The sequence below is a fragment of the Rhopalosiphum padi genome, chromosome 1 (genome assembly GCF_020882245.1).
Source record: "Rhopalosiphum padi isolate XX-2018 chromosome 1, ASM2088224v1, whole genome shotgun sequence".
Classification (NCBI taxonomy): Eukaryota; Metazoa; Arthropoda; class Insecta; order Hemiptera; family Aphididae; genus Rhopalosiphum; species Rhopalosiphum padi.
The window spans coordinates 68,343,345-68,364,664 of NC_083597.1; the positions used below are offsets into that span (position 1 = coordinate 68,343,345).

The 21,320-nt window shown below is 28.9% G+C and overlaps 1 long non-coding RNA gene across 1 annotated transcript in view; it reads right to left on the reverse strand.

Moving 5' to 3' along the window:
* Positions 1-990: 990 nt before the first annotated feature.
* The window catches only part of LOC132917336 (uncharacterized), a 38,677-nt gene continuing 18,347 nt past the window's right edge, over positions 991-21,320 (reverse strand). Inside the window, exons 3-4 of the long non-coding RNA XR_009660269.1 lie at positions 17,621-17,767; positions 991-1,361 (exon numbers count right to left, since the gene is read on the reverse strand). This is a non-coding gene — a long non-coding RNA (uncharacterized LOC132917336). The remainder of the gene's footprint in view (positions 1,362-17,620; positions 17,768-21,320) is intronic.

The window sequence follows — 21,320 nt, forward strand, 5'->3', positions numbered from 1 at the left end:
CTATAAACTCTTTGTATATATTTTAAAAATTAAAAAAAAAATGTCAAATGTATATTCAAGTGCATTTATCAGAGTTTCGAGTGAATTTTAAACTGAATTACTCATATTTACTATTTAGTTAACGCATGCGATTTATTATGAGAACGAAATATGTTATGTATATACGTCTTTTATAATCCTTATAACTATAAATAAAATCATATGCCATTTTATGTACCACATACCTATCTGAAGATACTACTCAACTTGTTTCTCCTATTATAGTTCCAAATATCCCTTTTCGTTTTATTTTTTTAATTTTTTCTTAATTTTCTCTGAACAAAAAAACATGTTTTGATCGCTTCCTGGAAAAATAACCATTCCTATAATTTATTGGTAATTTTTGTGGTAAAATAGTACTTACATCGTATCGGGCCGACTTAAGATTTGTTCCGGTACTTGTTGTTCGTTGGAAAAACGTTATTCTTCGATATACCCAATGTCATACGTGGGTGTAGAAATACTGTATTATTGTAAAAATTATACACGTCGATACGACAACATTTAAGCTACCGTCGACACGTGTGGTAATTCAAATTCCGTGGCGCAGCGGTGCAGGTGGTTTGAAATTTCATAAGTCACAGAAATTATATAGTTACAAACGGTTTAAAATAATATAAGACGCAGTCTAGGTATGTGTAAGCGTTCATTCCATTAATATTTGTTTCATATTTCAATCGGTGTTGTATGTATTGGCTGGGTAATTGTTGTGAGAAAAATGACTTGTAGTTAACTTTAAACGTGGTTTTTGAGCTATTCTGTTTACATGATTACATATTATCATATCATATCATATCAATATTATAATATACAATTTTTTTTTTATTTAATGTTTTATTGTTATAAGTTATAACATACAAATAAATTAATCAAAAAACTAATTAAAAACAAAAATAAAACCAATTTTAATAACAGTAAATTTCTAAGCTTGATTGTTCATGGTAAGGAGTTACATACTATTTATTAGTCAAACAAGTTAAGATTAAATAATTGATGACTACCAAGCTACAATAATAATAATAATAATAATAATATTATTGAAAATTAAAAAAAAAAATAAGTTTGCATATTGTTCGAACTCTAATAAGGTGACTTCTAAAGTCAATTCTCAATATTGGTACATTAAAATTTGTCTTTTTATATATTGTTTTTAAATATATATATTATGCACATATAATATATATGTATTATATCACACGTGTGTGCTGTGAACAAACTCCCCGAAATTAGTGTCGGTTGTTTTCCGGACCTATGTGGCTGTATGCCGGAGTTAAAATGCCGGGGGTAGATTACCACGTCACGGTTGGCGAATTTCAGTGTACCTGTAAAAGAAAAAACAATATAATTTCTAATGACTATAAAATGTGCGTATAAACTATAAGGGTGTTATTTGGGGTAGTTTTTTTTTTATAGATTATACGTATATAGTTATCAGGTACCTACAATGGTTTTAAAGGTACCTATGTAATTTACTTATTTTTACATTGTGTTTTAAAAAATATCTATACATAATATTCTGCAGATAATCTATATTAAATTATGTATAAATTAAAAAAGAGCATCAATTAGATTTAAAATATAAACTATATAAATATACATAATTATTTAGATTTTTTTCTTTATAGTATAATATATCATGCATAGTACCTATGTCATATATTTCTTTTGTTTCCGTGATATTAAAGATCATATCTGCATTATATTTATTCCATTTATATTATTATTGCCGGAATTATTAATAAACGTAGATAATAATAACAAACCTAGCTATATAATTATATAATCATAACCAATAACCATTTTTAAGTCTTGTATTTTTTTTCTTACATTTTTTATAATTATAAAAGATAATTAAATTAAATTTTTAAAGGAGATATCTAGTTTGGTTCTCATTTGATAAATAGAAGTTTATATCACTGCAGAACATGGGAAAAAAATTCATGATTTGAAGATAATACATTCTTTGAAAATTCAAAGATTCAGAATTTGAATAAATTTATTATTTGTTGCAAAAATGGGAGTAAGTATTCTTGACGTGGATCATCGTAAACATAGACTAACATACACATCCATGCATATATACATATAATATACTATACGTATAGCAACAACGATTTATAATTACTAGATAATAATATTAAGTAAGCAGCGTCCGACGAATACAATATTCAGATAAGGCACACCGCAGAAATCTTCGTCCAGCAATAATCTATGTAATATTATTAGGTATCTCAGGTGAAAAACACGGGTGCAGCGCTATAACCCGTTTTGCGCTGCACGATCTATAGTTATTAACGGTTTAAAATGCGCCCATTATTCGGGCAATTATTAATTAGCACTCGTGCATTCAGGAAATCGAAAATATCCCTCATCGATCCTCCGCTGCCGCCGTCACGTCAGGTAACTATTTTATTAACTATACCCACGAAAACGGTATTGTATACTGGGTGATTCTTTTACCAAACAACACTAAATATTTCAAAATATTAAATTAATGTTTTTAAAAATATATTTTGTTTTACTTAATTTCCAGTCGAAGTAGCACAAATTTTTTTTTAAAAAACGTTTATAGATTTCGAAATAATTATAGTGTTGTTCGATAAAAGAATCACCCTTTATTATTATGTGTATTAATTATCTATGCGCCCGTTAAGGTCAGGTAGGAAATATCGAATAATTAATCATGAAAGATAAATCGAGACCATCATATTAATAAGTTATGCTATAGGAGTGAGTTTTTGGGATAGTGTTAATGCGAACCAACGGACAATTCTAATTTCTAACGATATAATAAGCATAATATGTCATATGTGTAACTTGTCAACGCTGTGGTGTTGTAATAAAAACAAAAACTTTGTAATAATAAAGAAGTCTCAAATATTACAATACAACATTAACGTCGACATGAATATTGAATTTAATTTTATGTTAGTACATAATTCTAAGGAGGAATTAAAAAAAATATCGGAATTTTAAGCGGTTTTAAAATAAAATATATTAAGTTATATATTGTATGTATAAATACATTTAATTGGAAAACTCAATTTAAATTGTGTCTATACGTAATCGATTAGATTGCTACGTAGCACGTTATTTGTACGCAATAATATACGTACATTATTGTTATTGTTAATATAAATGTATGAACATTTGAACATTTTGAAATTATCTTGACGTAATGTAAAGTTTAAAAACTTTCCAAAATATTATATTAAATTTTTTATTATATTTGTACCATGTATATATTGTTATGGTATTGGCGAAAGCGAGTAAACTGTTATATTTTGATAATATGAAAATGAGATAGGCTCATATTACGGAAGTTTGGAACGAAAATAATATTGTAACATGCATAAAACGATGATCTCAACTGTGTTCTAAATTAATATGTTTGAATTAGCCATTTTATAATATTTCGGTGATTATCACACAAGTATTTTAAGCCATTGAATATATATTATGCAATATAGCTATAGCGAAATAATCGTTTAAAAATAAAATAATAAGATGAAACAACGCGTCTTAGTTTTACTTCGATCATATGTCTATACAAATCTAATTTAGGTGCCTACAATAATGAATATAATATGGCTATAATAGTAGGTATTCTTGACGTAATCATAGTGACATATGATGATGTAAATATTATTGTACGGAGTTTTCTATTTAGAACGATTCAACGGAAATATATTTTGCAAAACTTGAAAGTATTCAATTTCTAAAATATTTGAGGGATCAATGGCGTAACTAGGAGGGTGGGTGATATATCAACCTCCAAACCGATTTTTTTTAATATTACTAATACTACCTAACCTAAAAATAATAAATTAATGTTATTATAAATTATGAGGTTTGTTTGTTTTACTTTTTCTAACTTGTGGCAATTATGAAATCTATATCATTTTTTCCCTCCACTAATTGGTCCTATTTACTCCACTTTAAGGGATTATAAATTATAATAGTTTTAAAATTATTATTCTAACGTAATTATTAAAATTTTATAATTTATGAGTAGGTATAGGTAACTCGTACCTATAACGGCTATATTAATAAATGCCAGATTAAATTTATTTTATATGTTATGTAGGTAAAACCAATATTAATGAGTAATGATTAAATTATCCTAGATCCATTATAGGTCATATTGTTTAATACTCAAACTTAATAGCTTAAATTTTGATTTTGATGCATCAACATTCACAAAATTAATCATCAGTATAAATCTTTATTTAAATATTAGAAAAGAGTTGTTTAATTTGAAAAACATAAGTCTGTTCTATTACAGAATAGTCTTCAAATTTTCAAATACTACTTAAATATTTAATTAGAGACACGTTTTTATGTAGGTTTATTTAAAAATTCTATAATCGATAATAATATTAACTTATTAAAGACCTTATAAACTTAAGAAACAATATGGGCAGAAGAGAGGAATGAGCATGTTTTGTGAATTACCCTGTATTTATGTAAAATTTTTTTAATGATAACTAGTAATTTTTACGGATCATAGTTTAACACGCCTGACACAATTTTAGATGGAAGTTAAATGTTAAAATGATAGATTTTGATGATGCACTCTGTATAAACAGCTTGCTGTACACTGCTTGTAAACTCAGTGTAAAATAATTATTATGTTATTATTTCGTATAATATTATGTACCTATACAAAACCCCAGAATAATACGCGGTGCATTTATACGGATTTGCATCTATATATTGAAGAACGAAGCTTTTGTCCGTACACAAATATAAAAACTCAAAGCGAACTGGTGTATTGTATTGGCAGTAGCACAAAATAATAATAATACAATAAAGGCACATATAGGTAGGTACGTGACAAATAATATGGACAAAAAAGGAACACGGAAGCCGGAACACAGACGCTGCAGGCTACCTTGCTATAATATATAACTCTCTGTATAAAAATCACTCATCATGCCCAAGCCCCTACCGCTGCAGTATGTTTATTCAAATCCGAATAGGTACCTACCTATATAATAGCACCTAACGTCTGTGATGCATTTTTTCTTCTTCGCGACAATTAACTTTTATTTGGGCTGTAGATACAATTAAACTATCAAACTTAAAACAGTATTATAATATTGCATAAATGCATAATCAGATAATTGTTTGGCAACTAATATAAATATATATATATATTTAACATACATGGTAATGTCAATATCATCACCTGCACTAAAATATTACTACGGATTTATATTTCATTTTCATAATTCAAATAAGGTACGGATGGCCAGAGGATGTATTAACGTTAACTATATTGTGTTAAAACTAAACTACATTATGCATTTTAAATAAGTAAAAATAACTACGTATTTTTACAAATTTTAATTTTGAGTACGAACCAAACTATTCAAATTGTAAATAGAATTAAAAACGAACTTTCAAAATTATGTTAATTTACGAAATTCATATTTATTGTTTTAATTCATTCCACATATCTATACATTTTATTAAGTAAATATTGTATTGTTTGAGTTATTAAAATAAATAAAAATAGAATACAATTAAACTTAACTATAAATTCGAATTGAACTTATAAGCAATATTTACAGCTACTAGTTTATTTTTCAAACATGTCGAGTATAGTTTTATTGGAAAATTGAACGATTCGTGGTTTTACTAAAAAATAACTAAATAAACCAACACCGAAAAACAACAAAATATTAATTTTGTTGTCATAATATAACTTGCTTACCTATTATAATAATATTACATTTGACAGGTTTTTTTTTACAGTTGGCTATTTTCGGCAGCTTCAAAGAAACGAGTGTGCATTACAAATAACATTTCTTCATTAAAGTAGATAATCATTATGTACAATAACGAAAATATAATGTGAGAGTTGAGTTAATACTATACGTTTAAATCAACATAAAACAGAAAAAAGAAAATATTTACTATGTGTAAAAATGTGTTTTAAATAATAATAGTAAAATACAAGAGAAACATACTTAGAAAAAAAAAAATCCAAGACCTTTGACGTAATATAGTTCCTCAAAATCGAAGAGAATTGTTAATTCGGTTTTTTTCACACTAGCCTCCTCGTTGTTCAGAAAGTGTTTCTATTACTACTACTATTATTATTATTATTATTATTATTATATATATAATATGTTTACCGGCAGCACAGGAAGAGAAAAACCAATTATATTGGCAAACTCCGCCAACAAACGACTAGACGAGCTATGATAGTAATAATAATAATAATAATAACAATAATATATTATAGTAATAGACGCGTAATATTAGCTTTGTACGGTGATATATACCAACCTGGCAACATGAGAAGAAGAGGAAGAAAACGACGAAGTATAAATACAATCTTCGCCCAAGAGTGAAGACGCGATCTGTAAAAAAACAGCAAAACGGGAAGAGGAAAGGGAGAGAATATGAAACTACGAAGAGACGTTAATAAGTATAGAAAAAAAATCAAATCTACCAACCACGCAGTTTTCCCTTGTAGCGTCAAACACTACACACACACACCGACGATGCTCACTCTCATCGACCTCGTCACGAGGTTTTTCTTTTCATCGTGCATCATCATTATTATAATATTATAAGACATATAAGCTTACATAAATTATCACAAAAAATAATATAATAATATTCTCACTTTCGACACTACGCGCGCGTACTGCGACGAATGTGGAATGACGGGTGCATTGTATGATATATAGGTACATTATATATAGTAGATATTTATAATAAGGATTGTTTGCGTAATGATATATTCGTTTTCGGTCTTTCTTTACAAATTTTTGTTTTGTTTTCTATCCTCCCCTGTATCAACCCCCCACCCCTCTCACTGTAATAATAATGACGATACCATCAGTCACTATATATAAAGTTAATAATCGGCGCGCGCCGCGGCATATACAGTATAATAACGCACACGTGTAATACACACCCGCCTCGTAAGTATAACATAACAAACAATATAATACCTATATAGGTATAAACATAGGTATATAATATTGTAGGTATACGTTGCTACCATCGCACAGTATTATCATTATTATAACTTTGGTCACGTACCGGTAAAGTCTATGCGGTTTCTACATAATATATATATACATGTACCCGCTGGCTACCGAGCCAGAGCTATATAATATTACATACGTAGCTTGTAGGTTAGGTATAGCCGTATAGGTATGTACTGTCTATATTACATTGTATTATACGAAACTCAAGCATTGCAGTGCCACACACACAAGCAAACTTATTATGTATAATATCTTGATATACAGGTAAATTACAAACGCGTCGGCAGATCCGTTCTTTTTTTATTTCGCGCTCTCCCGGAGTTAAAATAATGTAATCAATTTATGTTTAAGTGAATACAGGGTAGCTCATAAACGAAATAAACAAAACTTACTCTCCACCCTTCTTATTGTTTGGTGCATGATGAATTTAGTCGAGTTCTTGTTTTTAGTTTACTTGTAAACTTATTCCCATATTTTCCAATGGGAATCTGTACTTTTTGTCGTTGTGATGTTCTATTCAGCACACGGTTATTTTTTTTGTTGTAAATAATAAATCCATTCAATTCGAACCAGTGCTTTATAAATTCTGAGTTAATAAACTATTTTTATTATTTTGTTCTAAGGACATAATAATAAATAAGGTCCTTAATAATGATTTTCATAAGAAATAAGAATAACATAAAATATATGTGGTAGGTATCGTTTTTTTTCACTGCAAATGTAGTAAATTCGAAAGATTAATATTACTCAAAATTTTAAAATCATGATAACCTTGCTTATATAATATTATTTGAGAAAAAATGAAGTTTATAATTTATATACCACTAAATGTTGGGAAAATTTGGTTGAGCATGTTTTGTAAATCACCCTGTACAATATGAATAATATTTAACCGCGCGCGGCGCTCACTTTCATCCGTTTCGAATCTATAATAAAAATAATAACGATGAGAAGATTTGCTTCTGCAGCAGTAGGTATCTAGTAGTAGTCCGCGTACCTGCGAGAAGGAGCACTCGATAGTATAAGTACATTATTATTTATAATTTATCTAGCATGGAAAAAAAACGCATACATATAGTCACGTCTTCGTCGTCGTCCGCACACGTATTATAGGACCTATATGATATTATTATTATTATCATCATCATCATCGTAGTCCATCTCGGCGGCGAATGCGCGCTTACGATAATAACAATAATAATAACGAAGACGACGAAGACCGTATCATAATAATAATAATATAATGTATACGCGTATGATATCCGTACTGCACGTGTGTGTAATGCGCGCGCACAAACATATACAATATATATATATATATATATATATGTATTATATATCTGTACGTTTACGAATATTCCGGTGAAAACGAAGTATAGCCGAATAATAATAATACACTCACCAGCGTGTATATTATATACCTACCTATGGTTCTAATTTTATTCCGAAATCATTACTACTACTTGCTGCTGCTACCAGCCGTACCGCACACACGTAATTATAGACGGTTGCACTGGCACGTAGCAGTATTCCGCGCGTACAGGACCCCGCGCGTTTGGGGTCGCAAAGTTCATACATTAATGTTATTATATTATTATGTAGGTTCGCTACTTCCAATATTCTCGCAGCGGTCGTACAGCTGAATACCTACACACAATATATATTATTATTATTATTGTTATTATTGTACGTGCGAGTCATCGCCTGTTATTATACGTACACAGAGCTCTGGGAATTGACTAAAGCTATGTTATAAAATAATTTTATTTTTGAACTTTTTAACTCGACAAGTTGGTTAATTTTCTAATTGACTTAATAAATTGATCAGATCAGTTATTGAATCAATACTTTTGATTTTATGATTTTTTTTTTTATTATGATTAAGTTTTAAGTTGAAAAATCGCTCTTATTTATCATTGTTCCAAAGTACTTTATTGATTATAATGCAGATTCATTTCTGAACCTAAAAAACAATCCAATGTATTTCCCCACGTGTAGAATATGCATGCCATCGTGGCTAAGAAATCTCGTTCTAAGACCTTAAATATTCCATACAGAAAAATAACTGTAGTTGTATGGCATACATATTTTTTTAACACTGCTAATTTATAAATAATATGCAACATTAACACGTAGGAACTAAAGTTACACGTCAAATACGACAATAGCGTTGATGTTTATACTATACTCTGTCCAGCGAACTGAACCAAAATCAGTTTTTCTACGCATTCCCCAATGATATCCAGCCATTAGCGAACCAGTTTTGATAGCATGGTGACGCTGCAGGTTGCGCAGAATCGGCGCGTTCTCTCGCTGGACAGAGCATAATATAGCTGGATTATGATGTAGCCATAATGCAATCCACCATTGGCTTATCGCATTGTAACGTGATACTTATATAGTTGGTATCTAGTTGAAACTATTGGTTTTCTATCTTATATATATATAGTTATCGCGTATCTATAATATAGTAATTGTACTTAATTATCAGCATGTCGTTTAGTTGAATATAATTTTCTTACAGAGTTTTTAAAAATATATTAAAAGTTAAAAAAGAATCCTCATAAATAATGTAAAGTATATTTTATGATAAATGATAATTGTTTATGTTTTATGTTACTGCAGGTGCTTTGAGTCAAAATTGCTTATAGCATACAAAATAAACACATCATATTTATAATATAATCACAGTACTTAGGTTATTATGAAACATCTATCTTTTGCAGAAAACGATATTGCTGACTTCTTATAATTATTTATTTTATTTTATTTTTTTGTTAGTTTTGCCCTCGAGCACTTCAATCTCTAGTAATGTGATCCTGCCCACTTCGTTTGTAATAAAAATAAAAACAAACAGTGTTCAATTTGACGAGCGTTCACAGAGACCTACGGCCAGATTAGCTTAAAATTAGGGAATTTTTTCTCTGAAAATTCAAAATTTATTTTTTTTAAGAAATAACTAAACTTTGGAATGCGCTTCATCAAAGAATATTATATTCAATCTTTGTTCTTTAAACTTTTTTTACACTTTCAACATTTATTTATTTAAGCATTTACCAAATTTAAGAAACAGTATTTCAGACTCGTTCTTAGCCAATTGTATTCCTCCTTGAAGAATACATTATTCCTTATTTATTATACAATACTGGATACATATACATTTGAGGGTGGGATTAAACCACTGAAACCCTATCTAGTTTCACCTATAATAGATACGATTAAACACTAGAATGGAACACTAAAAATTGCAATAATTCTATAATCTTAAATCAAAACAAAATTAAATTTAATAATTGCTTTTTACAGTGATTTGTATATTTTTTTTAAATTGCATTTTTAATTGTAAAACACGTAATTCTACATCGCGATTCACCGTATAATCCATTCGGTACCACTCACATACCTATTATTGTGCCTATTATAATATTGTCGTGTGAGTAATGTGTATAATATGGAAAAAATAATATATTCGTCAAACCCAATGTCAATTTAAAAATAAAATATATTCACAATAATAATATCACAATTCAATGCACCAACGATAAAAATAAATAGGTGTACACGGCAACAGTTATTATAATATTATTATTATTGAGGATCCTCAATTTTAGTATTCGAATACTTTAAACAGCGAATAAATAACGGCACGTGCACAGTAGTCGAGTTTCACGTACACGAAAGCCACACAGTATTGTCATGCATCAGCGACGAATGACTAGACGCATCTTTTTGACAATACTTGTAAAGTAAAAATAAAAAAATAAAATAGAAACAGTTAGATCGTAGGTACCTCACCCATACAGTATACACGTATCATAATATTTCTACTCTCGGCAATTATAATACAGCTCCAAATAGTCAACCGGAACACGCATTACCGCTAATGCATATGAAGGTATTGTGTAACGTAATATGTACACCGTCACATCCGTATGATTTTTTTAATGCGTAGGAATCATCTATACTCTATAGTATTATATAATACTCTCGATTTATAGCAGACCAAGGTAAAATGTTGTCTTTTCTGTATGCGATATGATGGAGTTAAAAACAGACATTTTAAGATCTATTTCCCCGGCCTTCCCTCCTACTTTGGTATTTCAGAACGCACCTGGTGCAAAATCGTTTGTAGATACCTTGTCTGTATTCTCCATTGTATCTCAAAATATTGATTAAAAGAACATTCTTTGCGTTTTTAAATTTCTATTTCTAAGCACCGTGTTATATTATAATATTATTTGTGTTTACACAAATTACCAATCGTATAATCTTGTATTCTTTCTATTTTACCATAATATAATATAGGTAGGTAATAATATGATACTCTTTTTAGTATGTTTGGAACGTTTGAGTATTCACGAAACTGCTCTCATCACACGAGTTTTAAAGTTAGCGAATAGTTTTTGACATTTTTCCAGACAAAAGGCGTGAGTTTATTACATAGATCTATATAACTAAAATCTATAGTGTCAGTCAATCGCAGTCAAGGGAGAATTCGAGACGTGATCACGTCTGTGGTTTTTAGTTGGCAGTTAGATTGAGCAAGGTGAAAGGCGGTAAAACATGATACGTTAATGTGACTATATAGCTGAGTAAGTATTTTCAGGGTCCAAACTTTGTATACTCCTGTATAAAGGATTGGAAATATAGTATTACTGCAAGTGGTGGTTTGAAGTAGGCGAAGTATATAAAAATCGGGTGCTCTTATTGACACGATTTAAATTTGCCACACCACTGAATATACAACATGTCCAAGTAGTTCATGGACTAAAAATCAAGCCAGAAAAAGGATAACTACAGATAAGTGTATACATAAAACATATAGAGCATACATAATATATTCATCAAAATATCTAAAATATGATTTTAAACGATTAAAAAAATTGGATAAAAGCTGCTAAAAATAATAATGGTATAATATGCATATTATATTAAATATATACAATGCATAAATTAGAAAACCGTAAATATATCTGCTCTTCTGCTAATCCACAAAAGTTTTTTTTATTGGGAAAGTTTTATTAAAAAAAAAATACGAGTATACTATAAAAACTAAATACCTATAATTTAACCGAAGCCAAATGAAAATAAAAATATAAAACATTATGTAAAAAACAAAACTATTGAATAATATTTACACAAACCATAATATCCAAAACAATTTAAAACTATACAATATATTATATTGAGTGTATATATTTATCAGGATATCAATATATGACTAAAAATACATTGTTATAAAAATATGTAAAATAGAAGTTTTTATAATTAATAATGTATATTTTTCATATTATGTTCAATCGAATAGAGTGAAGGCGTTATTATTGCTGTTTTGTATTTTTGCACTGCTTTTTCATGTTATTAAGATTTGATTATAACTATAGGTATATAATATACCGTATATTATATTAGTATATATGTATATAATGCGTCACCGACAGAAAAAAAGCAAAGGCGTCCCGAGTTCCGCCCAACAAATCAACCCACGGCGGCGGCGTTTCGTAGTGAAATATATATTATGCTCAAAGGACCTCACACGCTGGAAAAATCGGCGGCAGTCCTGCAAAAGCGGCCTGCGGTACTATATAATATATCGCTACCCCGCGGCGAACGTCGAGTCCATCGCGGCCGTCCATCAAACGCACATATATACGCGCGACACATATGCGTATCCAGGGCGCCAGTCGGCACACACACACACACACATGACTAATGCTCAACGAATAAATATCGTATATCTTACGGTTATTTGTGGGTCTTATAAAATAAATTACAATCTGTTAATTAATAAAAAACAATACGAATAACATTGTTATGATAAACAAATACGCAAAAAAAAAGACCAATGAGCGAGCATTTAGTAACCGTAGAACCTCGGAAAAAAGGTATTTTACTGTGGACTTTAATGCTAATACGTGGTCCAATCTCTTTTAGGACAGAAATGGGTATTTTGAGATGACTAGTGAGAGGGCGATGATAATGCTCAATATTATGTTTATCGATTGGAGTTGTTTGATAACTTTGAGTGCAATTTTTGGTAGATTTAATGATTTTACAAGTTTATTGGTCTTTCATATAATATTAGATCAATGCGGAGATCAGAATTTTTTGGGGCAACTACAATAATAAGTCTATATTAATATAGGTATACTTGATGAACTGAAAGCTGCTTGTACACGACTATCATTTGCTGGCTTGATAGGGTATTTAGAGCCCACGTAACCGCAGATACTGGTCTGATGAAAGCAGTGCTCTAAAAATGATTTTATTTTTATTTTTCATTTAAGTTTTTATTATTTGTATACTGTGTATGTAATTTTCCAAAATTTCAATATGATATTATTCTTTTGGTGGTTTCTTTATATATCAGATAATTAATTCTTCGTTATCACTTTATGACCCATTCCGCTCAACCCAAAACAGTGCCAGTCCACGTTACAGCTGTAGCCTGTAGTAAACCTTAATATATTTTAGGCATTATTATACATAAAAATACACGATTTGTTGCCAACTGGACTGATGAGTTTTATTGTTTAAAATTCGAAAACGTTAATGACAACATGAAAATGCTTCAAAGTAATTATAACTTAGAGGAATAAAGCACAATATTACACAATAACGTTGAAAACTATTATAATTTTGTTAAAAAAAAAATCTAATATGGTAGTATTATTTTCGACTAAGGAATATAATATTAACTGATATCAATATCGATTTTCATTCAGAAAAAAAAATTAATATTTACTTTTATATATTTATTTTTATCAAGTATAATTTTATAGTAGCTATTACTGAAATTTGTGAAAAGATATAAGTTGAAAATGTTTATCATTGTTGTAAATAATTGTTTGTTTTTTTTTTCAAAAAATATTTTATTGCCATCGTAAAATTTAAAAAAAAATCTTTTTTTGTAATACTTATATATATATGTATTCCTTATATATTATACTTATTATTTCCATACCACACTGTTCAGTATAGAAACTATATATATATACACTTATAAAAATAATCAGTCATGATTAAAAAAATAATGTTTATGTCTTAAAATCCATTTACAACTTAAAAATGAATGATCCGTTACAACAAAATTGTTAACACAATATTGGTAACCAATATATTTTTGAAAAAAGGTAGGGAAGCAATTCAAAGTTACTTATTAAGGGTAAAATATTGACTACCTGTATTGGGAGCCAATTCAATTGCGCTGATTGAAACCACTGTTTTGGACTAGTAAATTTCTTGATTTACAAAACCATTAAGGCTAGGGGTCGACAACCTTTTGAGACAGCAGACCCAAAAGTTACAATTTACATATTTTCATAGTTTTTAAAGCACCACAAAAAATTTGTGTTTCAATATTTTAGTATTTGCTTATATAAAATGGATTTTTGATTTAAAATAAACGAATTTATACACGAAATAATATTTATTCATGTAAAATCATACAAATATCTTAAGCACAAAAAATATTTAAGTATTTTAGCCATGATAATAAATAATATATATTTATATGATTACATCAATGGAAGCATTGCCTTTGCATGCATTTGGAAAGTGTGGTACACACTTTTAATTTAAGTGTATTTAATTAGATTACGATAGACAGCGTGTTATTCTTAAAATCAAATAATTATTTTTACGTATGGACATAGAGAGCCGCAGGTTTTTGACCCCTGGATAAAGTCTATCAAAAGTTATTATACAAATTTAATAAAATTATGAATACCACAAAATTTTAAAATTGAAACGATTACACCTACCTGTGTTTAAAAAAAAAATAACGCATAACCAATAGGACAATAGATATTTTATAGACAATTTTAATTACTTAACAGTAATGATTAAGTTATAATATTGTACAATGTTACGAAAACATTGTATATTTGCTACAATCGATATAATATTATAATGTGGAAAAGGTCCATGGACTGGTTAAAATAAATTATGTAACATGTTGAATAATTTTAAATGTAAATCTGATATTTTTTTTTAGAAAACAGTATTTTGGTTATATTTTTGTTTTAACGAATATATTATAAATGACGCCACAACTACCATTATTATATACATATAGAGTGATTCACCACCAAATAAATATACTTACCACCTCACTATGTTTCCTTAAATAACAAATTTATTCAAATTTTGATTTTCAGAATATTTTTTTTAAGTAAACCTTTGTATAATATTTAAAATATTATATTATTCAATGGAAATATAAACTTTATATTTTTAAATGAGAACCACCCATTTTTCATATAAATTTATAAGTATAGATAACTTTTTTTTTACAAAATGTGTGTATCTACATTAAAATTTAAATTCGAATCGTATACTATATATAATATTAGTGCTTATAGTTTTTGGGTTACTTATAGCTTATATGTTACAGACTATAGCATTGTGTACTACGTATAAAAGGTTTGAGGTTTGAAAGATAAGTGGACTATGATGATTTATAATCATAGTAATTAAAACTTAACAATTATAATTTTTAATAATTTGTAAAAAAACATCCGATACCATTAAATACACTACATTACCTATATATTATATCTCTTTTATATTTTTGTTAAACTTTTTTTTAAGATTGTTTATCATCCTTAGCATTTAGGTAATATATTATATATAATAAATGAGAAACTACTTGTTTGTATTTTGATTTAGACACTCAAATCAACATAACAAATATAATTCTTAACTTAACAACTTAATGCATAAAAGATAGGTTTTCATAAAAAAAAATAAAGTTCGTACCTTTACTGCTCAGTGTTCATGCTATTATGAACACTCCATAAATAGTATAGGTACTTAAAAAATATATCAAAATTATAAAATTAATAAATTTATTATTAAAGGATAAAATGAGGATGAGTATGCGTGATGAATTACCCTGTGTCTCTGTATATGTGTGTGTATAAATCAGTATAAAGATATAGGTATAACAACTATCAAATGAGATGGGAAAAATCGTGTTAAATGAGGTCAAAACATAGTGGTTGCATCAATTATTATTATGAAAAAACTAAAACGAAATGAAAAATAAATGTTACACAGCGTACGATAGTATTATGATGATTGAATTACACGACACGAGTGAAATTGTAAAATAAAAACACGAAGAAGGAGCGCGTTTCTGTTGATTTTATGAAGTTTTGGCGAAAGTTTCTAAAATTCTCGATAACGCATACTCAACGAATAAAATTAAATGTCTATACAAACGACTATATCATAATATTATGTACCTTCATAATAAATAATATTTTATTCAGGGCATAGGTGAAACCACAGCTCGTCCGAAACCATATAATATAAACTTTTTACTAAAAATTTGGAAAAAAATAATTATAATCATGTAATTTTTGACGTGTACCAAGGCGTGATATTATATAAAAAAAAATACATAGTAATAATAATATAACTACAGTCAACTGATGTCATAAAATTATAAATAAACAGCAAAAATTGTTTCCAAACACCGAACACCGATCACCTATAATATATTATAGGTTGTATGCGTATACAATATCATGTTGAGTGTTGACCCAACTGTTTGAACGTTAAAAAACAGTATATAATATACACCCACCTGACACAAGCGTCCGTTAAGACGTATGACGAGTGATTGACTTTATATAAGATCATAATTCATAGTAAAGATAAAAAAACGCATTTTAGCGAGTTAATTACAGAACATTGGTAAGAAAGTCGAATATTTTTATTTATTAGCAAAAAATGTTCAGGTGACGTATCATAATATTCATAATAATATTACCTGCATATACGCACATATAAACACGATGTTTTTTAGGGCGGCTGCAGTGTTTTACGCGCATGTTGACAAGAGCTAATCGAAATGTTTATTTTCGCCCGAGGGGGACAGACACAAACGTATATCCGGTTGTAGTGCCTATATTGAAACGTCACTGTAATGACGTTATATCGAATATAATAATAATATATTTTGAATCGCGTATCCCTTGTAGCTGATGCATTGGCCCTCTTGCTCAAACTGTCGATGGAAATGGACGTTTATATATATCACCCAAATCAAAACACTAATATTCTCTCGAATAATTCAGTAGTGTAGTTAGGATTTTAGATGAGGACGGTGGACTAATAATTTTATGTATAGGGGAGGCTTTGTTAGGATCACACAAGTTTGGTTAGGATAGAGAATATAAGTTATTAGTTAATTATATTTTAGACTTTTGCAACAACATTCATACAGAGATTACGATATAAAAAGTTTTAATATATGTGCAAAATAATTTACAAAATTGTCAAATTAAATGCCCTTTTTTATGTCAACATTTTTACAAACAAGTGGACAGTGAACGATTATAATTTAATTGATCGACGACTTAAGAAGTAGAATCCATTGTATATTATATGTATAGGACAGGTATACAATGTATACGTCTATTTGTAGTATAGAACTATATTTATACATATGTTTCAGGACGTTCACGCGCACATGAAAGTTATGGCCAAATAACCGGAATTGAAATTTATTTGGACACAGTAACACGATTTTTATTTTGTATTGTAATATAAATAAAACGTACGTGATGTATACCGCTCGACGTGTATTATTTTTACATACTGTGTTGAGCTCGGCCCTTCCTATAGAAATCGGCCTAAGGACGCCACTGCTGGAATCCGCAGGTGAGCTGCTGCTATTTCGCATAGTCGGCTATACCACGTCGGAAACCCTGAAAAATCGAAAGCATTTTCAGCTAATTTATTTTAGCGGGCGAACAGTGATAGAGCTTTTTAAAATTTTTACAGTTTAAGATTTAAATAAATTATTCACAAGCATTGTAATACGCAGAATAACTTGTGTGTGTGTTTGAAATAATTAATAATTCATTTTGTGTTATGTTTATAAATCATAGAAGTATTATTCTAGTATTCTACTCTAGGAATATTAGGGTAGGTGTTTTGATATTTAAGTTATGCTACTTAATAACGAAAACAATATTAGGAATTTATAGGAATCAAGAACAATAAATATTTAGCCTACTGTATTTACTAATATAATATTGTTTTATCGTACAAAGTAATTATTAATATCGAAAATTATTGTGTAAGTACCTATTTACTATTTATGCGTATAAATAAACATATATCATAGCACAATTTCGGTAGGTATGGATTACACAAAAAAGTTGAGTAATTTCAGTATTTTTACTGTTTATACTTAGATGATAATTGATTAACAGTACATATTGTTTCCGACGTTACCGTATAGAAATAACAATCATTATTTTACGTTGAATGTGTCTTATGAAAATGTATTAGTATATAAACTGTGTCTTAGTGAAACTGTGAAAGCATTATGTTATTATAATTTATCGCATTGAACAGTTATACAAATATTATCAACTGGAATAGGTACTAAAAAAAAACCACTCATTATCGGTTAGTTAATTATAGTTATAACTTTATAAGTTATAACTGTATTTACGCATAATTTCAAGTTCACATAATGGAAGTAGTTGTCTAACATTTTGTACCATTGCTGTATGATTCCTCTCCACTCTCCAAAACTTTTAATACTTAAAACTTTAAAGTTATAGGTACCTATAACTAGTTAACTGATCATTCGGAATCCCATTTTTATGCATAGAAATTTTAGAAAAATATAGAAAATAAAAATATATGTTATTATTCAAAATAGTAAAAACAGAACATGAAACTACATAGTTACTAATATTAAATCAAAAAAATATATTTTTTATAATAGTTACAAATAATAATAATAATAATAAAAAAAAATACATATTTACAAAAATGCTAATACTTTTTTCACTGAGTTTTTTGAAAATGCTGAAACTATAATATAATAAGCATAGTACCTAATACAAATTTAATGAAAATTGTCTAATTATTTTACTATATAGGAGATGCCACGAAAAAACCTTATTTCGTAACTGGATTTTTATTTGTAACATAAAAAACGACCGTTTTTCATTTAGGCCCGTTGGAGATTTTTGTCAAGATTGACGTTGTAGGGAAAAGTGTATTTTTCAATTTCACGTCTGATCGTTTCCGAGGGGTGGAAGAAGCGACACGACAGCAACAAAAACGTTGAAATGAAATTAAACGAAAAAAAAAAATCGGTCAATATATATAAACAGTAGGTAAGTATATATAGAAGAAAATACACAGACTTTATCGAAAGTTTCTAGTCGATCTGATGAGTGGATTTGCGAGAAAGTGATGAAAACTTTATTTTTAAGATCCCTCGACGGCTGCAGTGGTAGTAGGATAAGACTAGCTGCAGTGGGTTTAAAAAGATATAATGCAATTTATTAAAAAAAAAAAATATAAGCACATTTAATATAATATTATTATAAATAGGTTTATTTAATATAATATAATATAAACGCGCAAAACAGAGACCGGTGGTGTATAATATTATGTTATAAGTTTATAACGCTGTACAGGTTCGGCGAAGGAGATGCGTACGTATATACCTTGTACCCGAGGGCATCCGGCCAACACACGATATTTTATATTGCCCTGCAATTTCGGGTACGATCCCCTACAGTCTAAACGCGGTTAAATTGGGTAACAATTTTCTGAGATACCGCCGTCGGTACGGGACCGTTGCGACTTCCTGTACGTTATACTCGTACACATACACTGGCTAACCTAATAATATTATATATAACGTCCGAATATTATTGTTTTCGTGCGAAGAAAGACGAGGCAAAAATAGGGGAACAATAAAATAATGAGAGAGAGAGAGAAAGAAAGAGCGAAAACCATGATTATTTATTATTGTAGATTACACAGGCCGGAGTGCCGCTCCCCGACGTTCGGTCACGTTAATTTGGGGTTTGGAGATGAGGACCTGCCGGAGGACAGTCAATCATCCGGTTGACAGTTGCCAACCGACGTGAAATATCGTTCTCGACACACTACCTATATGCCTATGTATATTATTATATTATTATATCTACCTATATAATATGACTATAATATATATTATACGTACTACCTACGAACGGTTTACTCGCTACCACTATATTATACCAAACCCATCAGTTCTCGTCCAAAGCAGACCGCAGCCTCCACGACCACGACCACGGTAACCTGCAGGTTTAGACGTCTTGTGGTTATTGCAGATGAGCTACCTATGTGGATATTGCGTGCACGTTATGTGGTATACCCGTTTGTTCGCGACCGCCGTCTTTTTACACGAGAGCTAGCTTACGATATGTAACATGCAATATATATTATTATACACGGTGAAACTTGTCTTAAACAAAAATACTAGTTATTCACATAAATAAGGAAATTAATTGATAATTTCTTACGAGTTTTCACCGTTTTAAAGATGGTCCGTTCTGTATAAAAATGTCTGTACGTTATGTAAATAACGTTGTTGAAATACTTTTAAAAAGTAGTCTAAATTTCGATAACACTCAAGTAATAAACTAAATCAATACAAAAATAAATAATAGCTAGTATACACCGTTATATAGAAATACGGTTATACAATCATTCTATTAGTCTCCTCTATATATAATGATATCAAATGATTGAAAGAATTATTAATTAAGATGATATAATATAGACTAAACCAATATCTGGAAATTGACAAATTGTATTTATCATTGGTATTTGATAAACGTGTTTATTTATAAATTTAAAAGGATCAAAATCAATAGTAACTACACCAAAAAATTATATGACTATAATTTTAAAATAGTTAATTCATTAATATCATTATCGCTTATTATAATATATAGCCTTTAATAGGCGCTTAAAGTATAAAGTATTCAATACAAAGTAAGTAATGTATTTAATACCGATTCTCAAATACCTACTTAAAAACATTGTATTAAACTATTTTCCGGATATTTGTATAGGTACATAATATTATTATGCATACTGCCTAAATTTGACTAAATAAATATTTATTTAGCTCAATAACCATCTAAAAATACTAAAATACATCATTTCTAATGACAATAATAGTGTTTTAATTAATTTCAAAGTGACAAAAAACAAATCTGAGTCATCATTTTCTAGTTTAAGCTGTTTTACACAGTTTCATATATATATATATATATATATATATATAATATAGCATATCTATTACTAATCTAATTCTTTTTGTTCAGCTTTTCAATAACGTTTTCACGGTTAAACAGATACCGATTCGTTTTCGGCAACGACTGTGGTAGTGAAATCTTGCTTGCATTCACCTACCATCGTATATAATAAATACTAACTGAGAACGACTTTTTTTAA